Source organism: Papio anubis, chromosome 6 (genome assembly GCF_008728515.1).
Source record: "Papio anubis isolate 15944 chromosome 6, Panubis1.0, whole genome shotgun sequence".
Taxonomy (NCBI): Eukaryota; Metazoa; Chordata; class Mammalia; order Primates; family Cercopithecidae; genus Papio; species Papio anubis.
In genome coordinates this window covers 12,917,663-12,929,825 of record NC_044981.1, presented here as the reverse complement: position 1 = coordinate 12,929,825, position 12,163 = coordinate 12,917,663, and the positions used below count along the sequence as shown (strand labels likewise).

Sequence of the window (12,163 nt, the reverse complement as noted above, 5' to 3'; positions counted from 1 at the left end):
ATTATCTTGATTGTGACGGTTTCATGGGTGTATATACATGTTAAAAGCTTTCAAATTATATACCTGAAATATGTGCAGTTTATTATATACCAATTATACCTTATTTTAGCTGTTCCAAAAAATAAACACCAGACAGGGCTTGGAGTTGAAAAACCAGATGGGGCCATGTCGTGTTATTGTCGTTGTTATTATTGTCATCGGGTGGTGCTGCTGCTGACGGTGTGCACGGGTCTATGCTCCCTTATGATTCCATGCAGCTAGCCTGACATAGAGAGGTGGCTAGGCAGAAAAAAGACCTGGAATCAGTTAGATCAGGGAAGGCTAATCTCATTTTATTCCTGGCTCTGTGGGTTTTGCTACCCACTATCTGTGTAACCTTTGGTGAGTTATAAACATCATCTGAAAAAGAGTAGGGCGGGAAATAACAATTCCTACATCATCAAGTTGCCTTGAGGATGAAATAAGTTAATGTTTGTTAGGTGCTTAATAAAAATTAACTTGTATTATTATTTTCCCAGAACACTGAGAAAGGATTCTGTTTTTTTGTTGTTTTGTTTTGTTTTTATTTATTTATTTATTTATTTATTTATTTATTTATTTATTTGACTGAGTCTCACTCTGTTGCCCAGGCTGGAATGCAGTGGTGTGACCTCGCCCCACTGCAACCTCCACCTCCTAGGTTCAAGCAATTCTCATGCCTCAGCCTCCCGAGTAGCTGGCATTACAGGCATGCACGACCACGCCTGACTACTTTTTGTATTTTTAGTAGTGATGGGATTTCACCGTGTTGGCTATGCTGGTCTTGAACTCCTGACCTCAAGTGATCCGCATACCTTGGCCACCCAAAGTGCTGGAATAATAGGCATGAGCCACGGAGCCTGGCCAGGATTCTCTTTTACCTTTTGCATTGCATTTTGTTTTCATAAAATTTAAGTTCATCAGTCCATTTAAAGAATACTAATGTGAAGCAATTCATACAGGTTTCCAGATTGCTACTCAGCACCCTGTCTGGGAGCTTTTGTTCTGCCCACACTCTCTAAAATAGTAGGCCTTTCCCAGTCACTCTTTAGACCTTGCCCTGTTTTATCTTTCTTCATAACCCTTACCACCACCTGAAATATTATATATTTGCTTGTTTATTTGTTTACTCTCTGTATCCCTCCACTGGAACATAAGCTAGCTGAAGCTAGGGACTTTGTCTGTTTGGCTCACTGAAATATAAAATTCACTCAATTAGAGACAGGAGAATCGCTTGAACCTAGCAGGTGGAGGTTGCAGTGAGCTGAGATTGTACCATTGCACTCCAGCCTGGGCAACAAGAGTGAAACTCCGTCAAAAGAAAAAAAAAAAAAAATCCACTCAATTAGTATGTGTTGGGTGTTGAATAAATGAATGACTGCATTATCTTCAAGGGCCTTCCTTTGAGATAGTGGCAGTGTGGTGGTGGCCATTTTTATTATTGTCTTTGTGTGGTACTGTTGCTGATGGTGTCCACATGTTTATGTACCCCTATGATTCCATGCAGCTAGCCTAACACAGAAAGGTGGCTAGGCAGAAAAAAGACCTGAAATCAGTTATATCAGTGAAGTCCTAATCTCATTTTATTCTTGGCTCTGTGGGAGTAAGAGACTGCATAGGCTGAATAAGATATTTGAGAAAATAAGATCAGGGCCTGAGACTGTTCCTTAAATGATAAACAAAGAACAGAAATCTTAAGTCTTGGATACTTGGAAACACGATGGCTCTGATGTAACTCACCCTCAGACCCTTTAAAAAAATAGTCAGTAAGAAAAAAGACTGAAAGGAAGTTAAGTCCAGGGCAAAAAGTCATCCCAGGCCTCCAGTGGGCCTCTAAACTGCAGCCAATTTGTTCTGTTTTGGGTTACTCAAGACTTACCACAATTGTCGTTTTTCCTTCTTTTTAATTTTGTGAATGCAAATTACATGACTAAATCTCAAAGGAGCTAATTCTTGACCTGCTTCCAGTCACCTGCCTTGCCCTCCTGCTGCCACGTTTCCTATAGATGCTATTTCTTCAAGTTTGTTGCTTTAGAAAAAATGTGAAAAGTGCAATAATGCATCAAAACAATATTCTCTGGAACTTGTGCTTGGACCTAAAATTGTACTGCCATCAATCCTCATGTGAGTGTAATACACTCAGATATAAACAGTCACTTAACTTATTCTACCTTGAACCTTCTCCTTAGCAATCTGCAAACAACGCTGTATAAATGAGTGGCAAATGCTTCGGTGCATACAAAAGACTTCGTGAGTTAGCATTTGTCATCTTTTATGTTTTAATTATCTCATTTGATTTCTTTATTGTTGCAATTACATTCTAATTTTGTGTGCAGACACTTCAGTGCCTCAGGCTAAATTAATCAATTAATACTAAAATTATTATTAGACCAGTATAGATACAAGTGGACAGGTGGCTAGCACACCTCCAGATCCACGTTGGATTCTGAATAAAGAAATTCTGGCTGTGGAAAATGACTTTAGACTACTTTGAAGTGAAAAATGAGACTCTTCCTAAAATCCTAAAGTAACAAAAGGGATTTGGATGGATTGTGTTTGTTTTGGTGCTATATCAACACTCATTGTTTGTTGCAAATATGTACATATCTTCAAGAGGGCAACAAGATTATCTATTTTTTTTTTTTTTTAATGACACTCAAGCTGAAATCATTAGGCAGTAGCCTTGATCAAAGGCTCTAGGTGAGCAGGGAGTTTTAGTAGGTTGTGAGAACATTAGGTTTCAGGCAAAATGAGAAAACATACCTCCCAGTCATGAGATGACTTCCCGGTTCAATGCACAGGACTAACAGATTTCTCAGGAGTCTGTGCATGCAATGCACACAGGCTCACAGCTCCCACGAGTGAAGGGCCAAACACAGAACTGAGCTAGTCCTTGGGGCTTTGCAAAAACCATGTGGTTAGATGGAAATAAAACAAGAAAGAAAGGGCCCTAGGTTCTTCATCAGTCTCAGGAAAGAAACCCTTCCTCCAGGTTACTGCTCCCCTACCACACTACCCCGAAACCCCAAAACGTACATTTACACACACACGTACACACACACACATGCACACCATAAATAACATAGTATGTCATTGTCTGATATGCTATTTTCTTTATCTGAACTTCTCTGTTATAACCTCAGTGTAGACCAGGCACAGTAGCTCATGCCTGTAATCCCAGCACTTTGGGAGCCTGAGGCAGGCAGATCACTTGAAGTCAAAAGTTTGAGACCAGCCTGGTCAACATGGTGAAAGCCCGTTTCTACTAAAAATACAGAAATTAGCTGGATGTGGTGGCGGGCGCCTGTAATCCCAGCTGCTTGGGAGGTAGAAGCAGGAAAATCACTTGAACCCAGCAGGGAGAGGTTGCAGTGAGCCGAGATTGTACCACTGCACTACAGCCTGGGCGACAGAGCGAGACTCAGTCTTAAACAAATAAAAATAAATAACATCAGTGGGTAAGTTAAATCATACTTTTGGCCCTTGTTTGTTCTTCAAACCATGGAGGTGTTTGGTTCACACATTAAATTATAGGCTCTTAGAATATAGTAATAGCAATTGGTAATATTTATTGAGCTTTGCTATGGCCCCCCACAGTGTCTATTATCTCATTTAATCCTCACAGCAACCATATGAGGAAAGTGCCATAGCTATCCCCATTTTAAAGATAGAGAAAGTGAGGCACAGAGAGTTGATGGTACATGACCTGGTGAGGGATAGAGCTGGGATTGAAAGTAGAGACAGGGTCTCATTCTGTTGCCCAGACTGGAGTGAAGTAGCATGATCTTGGCTCACCGCAACCTCTGCCTCCCAGGCTCAGGCGATTCTCCTGCCTCAGTCTCCTGAATAGCTGGGATTACAGGCACGTGCTACCATACCAGACTAATTTTTGTATTTTTAGTAGAGATGGGGTTTCACCATGTTGGCCAGGCTAGTCTCAAACTCCTGACCTCAAATGATATGCCCACTTTGGCCTCCCAAAGTGCTGGGAATACCGGCGTCAGCCAACACACCCAGCCCTACTAATTGGAGTTTTAACACATCTGGTGAGTAAATGCATGCTCTGTTACGGTCCTGGAAGAGTTGACGCAGATCTGATAGCTCCTCAAAGCCATCACTCCAGAGCCATAGAGTAAGTCTTACACCCTGACATGGGTTGAATTGTGTTCTCCTAAAAGATATGTTGACATTCTAACACCCGGTACTTGTGAACGTGACCTTATTTGGAAATACCGTCTTTACAGATATAGTCAATTTAAAACAAGTCATTAGGTTAGGTCCTAATCTAATTTAACTGGTGACTTTATAAGAAGAGAAGAGCCCCAGAGACTGACCTGGACAAAAGAAAGACAATGTGAACACATAGAGAGAGACAACCATAGGATGACAGGGTCAGAGATTGGGGTGATGCATTTTTGAGCCCAGTTAACACCAAGGATTGCCAACTGCTGCCAGAAGCTGGGAGACAGAAGGAAGGTTCTTCCCTAGAGCCTGTCAAAGGAGCATGGCACCACCAACACTTTGATTTGGGACTTCGAGACTCCAGAACTATCAGAGAACAAATTGATGTTGTTTTATGTCATGTAGTTTGTGGTACTTTGTTACAGCAACTCTAGGAAATGAATACACACAACAACCTTCATTTTCCCTTCCCATATGGACCAAAGCGTAAATGTCCTCTCAGCCAAACTCTTCCCCATCTAAAGGCAGGCAAACCACCCTCCTTCTCTTAGCTCCTTGAACAGGGCTCATACCCTGAGTAGAGAATTGTCCAGCTGTACAGGGGCCTGAGCAGATGTGGGCTGATGTAGTGTATGTAGGGGCTGTCTTCAGGAGGCTGTGGTTTTCTAGGGAACACAGCTCGAGTCCAATAGGACACCCAAGAGTTGACACTGCTGGTCCCATTCTTGCTTCATCCATATCTCCAAAGAGGGAAACGCCTGGACATTGTGGGAACATGAAGACATTAAGGTGTGAGCCCAGGTCAGATAACAAAGAGATAACAAGAAGAATCACCCTGGTGAGATCCATTATATTAAATAGTCATCAGTTCTATCTGATCTGTTTGCTGCCTTTGTGTCTGTCTTCTAGTTTCTCCTCGTTTTGGTGTCATTTGGATCCTCGTGTTATGATTATATGGAGATTGTTTTTTTAAATTATCCCTTTAAACATCTAGTTTATTAAATATGTCATTTTCCATGAACATTTTAATTTACATAATCATTATTCTGTATGCAGTTATTTGTAGGATATTTAAAGCATAAAACTTACAATTGAATTTCCAACACTAAGAAAAATGTGAAACCATTACTTCACCAAGATTTGGAATAAGTCCAGGTGCAGTGGCTCATGCCTGTAACCCCAGCACTTTGGGAGGGTGAGGCAGGGGGATAACCTGAGGTCGGGGGATCAAGACCAGCCTGGCCAACATGGCTAAACCCCATCTCTACTAAAATTACAAACATTAGCCGGGCTTGGTGGCACATGTCTGTAATCCAGCTACTTGGGAGGCTGAGGCAGTAGACTCACTTGACCTCAGGAGGCAGCCATTGCAGTAAGCCAAGATGGTGCCACTGCACTCCAGCTTACATGACAGAGTTAGACTCGATCTCAAAAAAAAAAGAAAGAAAGATTTGGAATAAATTAAATGCTGGTGATATAGTTAGATACATAATAGCAAAGGTAGAGACTCTCTGCTTGTGAATTTTGGCCCAGTCATTTCTAAGCTCCATAACCAAGGTCAATTGTTTAACTTACTGAACCTCAGTTTCTTCATATATAAAATAGGGTAAAGCAGCAGCTTCTACTTCTTAGGATTACTCTATGGATCAATGAGATAATGCAGACAAAAGCTTAGGAAACCACTGAGATCATTCGGAATTAAAAGAAAGATATTGTTTAAGGGGTTAGAATTGTTTAGCTTAAGAGAGAAGAATAAACAATGATTTAATGTGTCTTTGTGTATACAAACAATAACTAGAATGATCTACGATTGAAGATTTCTTGACAAGATTATTCAAGAATAAGCAGACTTATAAGTAGAAGGAGTTTGGTTATTTTTTTAAAAAGCCTATATATTAAGTAAATGTTGGAAGTAGATAACAAGGAGAACTTAATGATTTTTTTTTTTTTTTTTTTTTTTTTGAGACGGAGTCTCGCTCTTTCACCCAGGCTGGAGTGCAGTGGTGCGATCTCAGCTCACTGCAAGCTCCGCCTCCTGGGTTTACACCATTCTCCTGACTCAGCCTCCGGAGTAGCTGAATGATTTTTATCCTTGGAGATATTTGGGAATAGCATTGGCCATACTTGCTCTCTTGGAGGGCTTACATATTTACTAGCACAGAGACAGGCTGATGAATGAGGGATTTTTTCCAAATTCCTTCCTAGACTAGGATTCTAGGACCAGATCTGTCAGTCTCTTCTTGTGAGATCCAGGTGAAACCAAGCTACATTCATGGCCTTCACTGTTTCTCTCCAAAGATATAAAGTGGTAATGGTCTCAGTAGCAGGCAGGAGAAACAGGTTATTGAAGCAAAGTCGTTGTCTAAGAGTTGTGGTCCTCAGAACTGAATGTGCATCAGAATAATTTGGAAGACTTATTTAACACAGATTTCGGGTCCTACCTCCAGAGTTTCTGATTCAGTAGGTTTTGGGTGGGCCTGAGAGTCTGCTTTTCTAATATATTACTAGATGATGCTGATACAGCTGGCCTGAGATCATACTCTTGGAACCACCAGTCTATGGAGGAAGAGATGCTGAGAGTGGAAGACTCTTATTACCTGAGTGAAATCTGAATGCCAAGGTATTGGCCTGGGTCTCAGCTGGCTGAACCTCCCAGCTGTGAGATGTTGCGACCACAATTGAAACGCATGTTAAGCCCTTTCCTCAGCACACATTTGCCATCCTCTGCTTGCCTGCACTAACAGAAAGAATACGAGGACAATTCAGGGCGTACACTCCCCTCCTTTTCTACTTATGTGAATGTTTGTGTGATTCTGCTTTGTGACTATCACTGCTGTTTAATTAAAGGCCCCGGATGCTGACGTGAGCAGTCCTCCCATTTATCATCTACTCATTCACCCATCAATCCAGACTTAAAAAATGTATTTGATATTTACATATGCAATGCCCCACGGTATGAGCTTACTTCGACTGCACCTCCAGTTTTCTCCTGGATTTATTTTGGGTCTCTGGACATTTATATTAACTTGCCACGATAGTGACTGCTGACCTCTTTCTTTGTGTAACAGAGCCCCCTGAATTTAGCTGGACACATAGCTATTGTGCTTATAACTAGAGTTGCCAACTTTCCCTGCAGGTAGGTATGACCATGAGACTAAACTTAGGCTAAAAGGAGATGAACCAAAATAATGTATGTAACTTTTGGGTTATCTTCTTGAAGGAGAAAGATACTTCCCTAAACTTCCTTTACCTCCTTCTCACTCTCTGAAAAGTGACAATAGCTGGAGAAATACCGGAAGCCACTTGTTAAGGATGGCACTGGACCACTCTCTTCCAGGTTATTATGTGACAGAGAAGCAAATTTCTATCTTAAGCTACTATATTTAAGGCCTGTTTGTTATAGAAACTTAGCCTTTACCTTGACCGCTAAAATTGCCTACATGGCTGTCCTGTGCATTTGTCACCTTCTTCTTCTTTTGTCACCTCCTTCTCCTTCTCCTTCTTCTTCCAGAGTTGTGCTCTTGTTGCCCCAGGTTCAACAGGTTCAAGTGATTCTCCTGCCTCAGCTTCCCTGAGTAGCTGGGACTACAGGCATGGGCCACCATGTCCAACTACTTTTTGTATTTTTAGTAGAGAGAGGGTTTTACCATGTTGATCAGGCCAGTCTTGAACTCCTGACCTCAGGTGATCTGCCCACCTTGGCCTCCCAAAATGTTGGGATTACAGCCATGAGCCACTGTGCCCAGCCCATTTGTCACCTTTCTGGACTCAAGATTCGGCTGAAACTTCTAGATTCATGGTACTCATACACCATTTTCGATTCATGGTAACCATACACCCTTTCTCCTACTGAATTACTTGCCAACTGGCCTTGAATTGATGTTTATTTCCACCCCTTCCAACCAGTTAGAGTCTTAGCTCCTGTGCTCTCCTCTGCAGTGATTCACCACCTAGGATAAGATGGGATAACTTTCTGGGGACCAAGTTGACGCTGTGGGGCAGGTGTGGCTGGCAGTGCTGTACGCAATTCTGTTATAACAGCACAAAGACAATGATTATCCACATACTGGTGTAATTGTTTGAAGACCTAGCCTCAGCTCTTTTGAACTTCTCTTTCTTTCCATATACTCCCAAAGAGTTTCTCCACATACCCAAAAAAATTCTCTTGGCCAGTGCAGTGGCTCACGTCTCTAATCTCAGCATTTCGGGAGGCCAAGGTGGGAGAACTGCTTGAGCCCAGGAGTTCGAGACCAGCCTGGGTAATAGAGCAAGACCCTGTCTCCATAATAATCTCCCCAAATTAGCCAGGTGTCGGGGCACACAACTGTAGTCCTAGTTACTCAGAAGGCCTGGGTGGGGGGATCGCTTGAGCCAAGGAGGTCAAGGTTACAGTGTGCCATGATTGCACCAGGTTCACTCCAGCCTGGGTGACAGAGCAAGATACCCGTCTCAAAAAACAAAACAAAACAAAAGTTCTTTCTGTTCACAGGCAGTGTTTGGAGATTCACTAAGATATTGCAGTATTTGGGGGATAAGATATTTTATTTTTTAAAAAAGTGGTGCGAAAAAATTGTGTAGACAATAGTCATGCTGTTGTCTCAAAAGACTGTCATTTGCAATAACATCTTAAAACAATGGTTATGCAAGCAGGAAGTGCCATGAAGGCATTCACAGAAAATTAAAATGATGATTTCTGACAAACTTGAATGAAGGAGCAATCTCAGTAGAGGCTGATCAGTTAGAAACTATTCCACAATATTATCTGGGGGTGCTGAGTGTATTTTTCTAAACTAAGATAACACAGTGAAGAAGTTCCAGGCTTTGGCTGTGAATAAATAGTATTCAAAAGAGGTGAGATTGGCAGTTATTGAAGTGGTGTGACTGAGGAACAATGAGTCATTTGTTCTTCGTAGTTGTCTGTTTCAACCCTGAGAGTCACCTTGTTGTTGCGTCTTCCTTGGATTAAACCATGGTCCTTCAAGCTCTTCCAATAAAAGGCCAATGCATCATCTGAGGATAACATTTGAGAGCTTATAGTTCCTCTCCCTGGGAAATTTAATCACCATCACTGCCAATAAATCCACATCAAATTTCTGTAATGAATAGTTTGAAGGACTGGGGTGTCTGGAGTCAGGTGCTCTAAAGCAGAGGACAGACAGAGACTTGGGTGCATGTGACTTACTAGATAAACGCTCTCAAAGCAAGGGAGTAGGTAGGAGGACTAGGTTAGGGCAGGAGAAGGGGCTACACCAAGGATGAGATCTTAGTTGGATTCTAGCTTCAGCCTAACCACGTGGGGAAGCTCTGAAGCATCAGTTGCTTCTCAGAGTTGGTCCCAGCTTTAGGCAAGGGGTCCCTCCTTTTGTTCCTGTGTGCCAGTTGGTCATGCGTTGGCTGTGAGCCATCTTGGGTGAGGGGGATGGGAGGTAAAGGGTGGAACATGAAGTCCCAAATGGAGCTGATCCTGCTTTGCTTAGCACAGTTCTCTAAAGTAGTGCTTCTCAAACTTTGCTGCACATTGGAATTGCCTGGAGATCTTTGAAAAAACACCAATGCCTTGCTCCTACACTCAGACATTCTGATTTAAGGAGCTTTTGCCTGAACCACCTCACTTTCCTCTCTTCTCCTTCAAGACTCATGTGTCCTTCCTCAGTGTAACCTTTCTTTAGTCCTGCCTTGGCACCTTTGCCTGTCTCTGTTATAGAATCGAACACCCTCTATTGAATTTCCCTGTCCATGCATCTGCCTTGCTCAGGGGGCTGGGTTCTCCCTTTGAGAATATGAGTAGAGCTTTAATTTTCTCTCTGTCCTGCCCCCTACCATGGTGCCTGCCACGTAGGACAACTTCAGGGCTCATCACATGAATGGATGGATGGATGGATGGGTGGGTGGGTGGGTGGATGGATGGAACGAATTGCAACTTTCAAGTAAGTTGCACAGATGCAAATACTCTGTGAACTCGGAAGAGGAAGCAGTCCTTCAGGGCTGGAACAGGCTTTGAGGAAAAGGTAGAAATCAAACCAGGATTCTGAAGATAAAAGAAAGACAAATCCCTGTCATGCCCTAGTTTCTAGGACTACCTAGAACCCTAGAGGTTAATTTCAAGCCAGTCCCGTTCGTAGGTAGTGGGATGAATGTTGAACGAACCAGGCATTTTGAGGGGTTTCGTTCAGCAGCCTGCCATAAAGACCAACTATGGTTTCTAACACACGCAGCGAAAACAGCTTTGGAAACAGATCTTGCCCTTCTCCCATGGTTGTTTGAAGATGATTGCTCATCCTTCAGCAGGTCTTTCTCTCACGAGGTGTCTGCCGCATCTCTTGTTCTATGTGTTAATGAGCCCTGGGTGAAACTGGGGGGCATGCAGCAACTGGCATGATCAAACTGGGATGATGGATAGCTGTGCTGCCCCTCCTATTCTGAGTCTGACAGAGGGGCTCCATGGCTTATTCAGAGTGGCTATGCCAGAAATTGAATGTGAGCCGACAACCTGGCTGCCGTTCAAAACAGGTGAGAGAGAAACGATGCTGGTGGCAGAGCAAGAGACACCTACGGTCAGCAGTCGGAGGTGCAGCCCTGTTAACGCTGTGCGGTGCTAACCTACCGGGAGGATAATTCCTCTTAGACTCTCATGAAACAGCAGGGGCTGAGCTCGTCCTGTTCCTGTGCAGAAAGGTTATGTCTATCTTTTTATAGGTGGACATCAGGATGCCTCTGGGTTTGTTCTTCAGCAGACTGCATTCTATAAAAACACTTCAGATTCTCAAATGGTCCTGAGCCCCAGGCATTGTCATCATGGGCATGTGAATTCTTTTTTGGTGTATGCATACATGGTACCTACGCTGTTTAAAGTTGCTATAGTGTTTAAAGGCCCAGATTCTGGAATTAGACAGGCTTGGATTCCAATCCTGGTTGTGTGACTTTAAGCAAATAACTGAGTTTCCTCGAGCTCCAGTTTTATAATCCACAAAATGGGAATACTAATATTACCTTCTTGATAGGCTTAATGTGGCAACTCAGATGATCCATGCAAAGCACTTAAGAGTTGTTCCTACAATACAAGAGATTTTTTAATGCTTATACAGTATTATTGTTGTTGTTGTTAATCTTCCAAAATTGATCATCTTTGCAAGCCTATGCAAGAAAGTGTGCTAGACATTGAAGATACAAAGACAAAGAAAACCTAGCCCCAAAGTCTAGACAGGCAGATGTCCTCATGAAGCACTAAACTGAAGTCCCTTTTGGCACTGGGTCACCATACTCTATATTGCACCTTTATGTGAATTAGAAAAATAGATGCTCCCTTCTGCCACTGGCCTGGATTTTAGACCCTTGCCCTCTAGGCTAGGTGTCCTTGTTCAGCAAACAATCTGAATAACTGTGCATAATGACCCAATGTGATATGTGCTACGCCAGCAGCATTAGCAAAGTTGTGATTACTGTATTGCTTGTGGAAAAGTGAAATAAATCTTTACAGAGAAGGTGACATCTGAGCTGGATCTTAAGCAATTGACTAGATTTAACAAGGCTTGCAGGAGCCGGCCAAAATGAGAGCTAAACAAAGGCGCAGAGGCATGAAAAGAGTTGGTAACTTCAAAGACGAGAAGGCCAGGGAGGATCAGCGCAAGTAGGGACTTCAATGCTGCACAAAAGAGATTGGTCTTTTGTCTATAAGTACTGTAAGCTCGTGATTAGCTCTGCTTGAGCACAGCATCTGCTAGATATTTGTAAGACGGTTTGTAAACAGATAATCAGAAGAGAAAGTCACTCTATAAATCCCGATGGGAGGAATGAGGGTCCATACCAGATTGTGATGGAGAAGCTGCAAAAGCCAGAAATGCTACAAAGGCAGAATCTGCAGGACTTGATGGCCAGCTTTCTATGGGGACAAGGATATGAGTCAGGAGGCTTGGTGAATGTTGATGTTGTGAGACAGTGTGGAGCAGGTGGAGCCTGGACTGTG

General features: G+C 42.7%; 1 protein-coding gene and 1 long non-coding RNA gene across 16 annotated transcripts in view; one reads left to right on the top strand and one right to left on the bottom strand.

Annotated features, from left to right (window-relative positions):
- The window catches only part of PHACTR1 (phosphatase and actin regulator 1), a 576,315-nt gene that overhangs the window by 353,707 nt on the left and 210,445 nt on the right, over positions 1-12,163 (bottom strand). The gene's annotated exons all lie outside the window — the stretch shown is intronic.
- Positions 1-12,163, top strand: part of LOC103883473 — a 34,041-nt gene that overhangs the window by 15,029 nt on the left and 6,849 nt on the right. Inside the window, exon 2 of one of the 2 annotated variants that reach the window (XR_001901548.3) lies at positions 6,709-6,820. This is a non-coding gene — a long non-coding RNA (uncharacterized LOC103883473). Of the gene's footprint in view, positions 1-6,708; positions 7,067-12,163 lie in introns of those variants that run through there. The other variant, XR_645705.4, reaches the window with a different exon arrangement.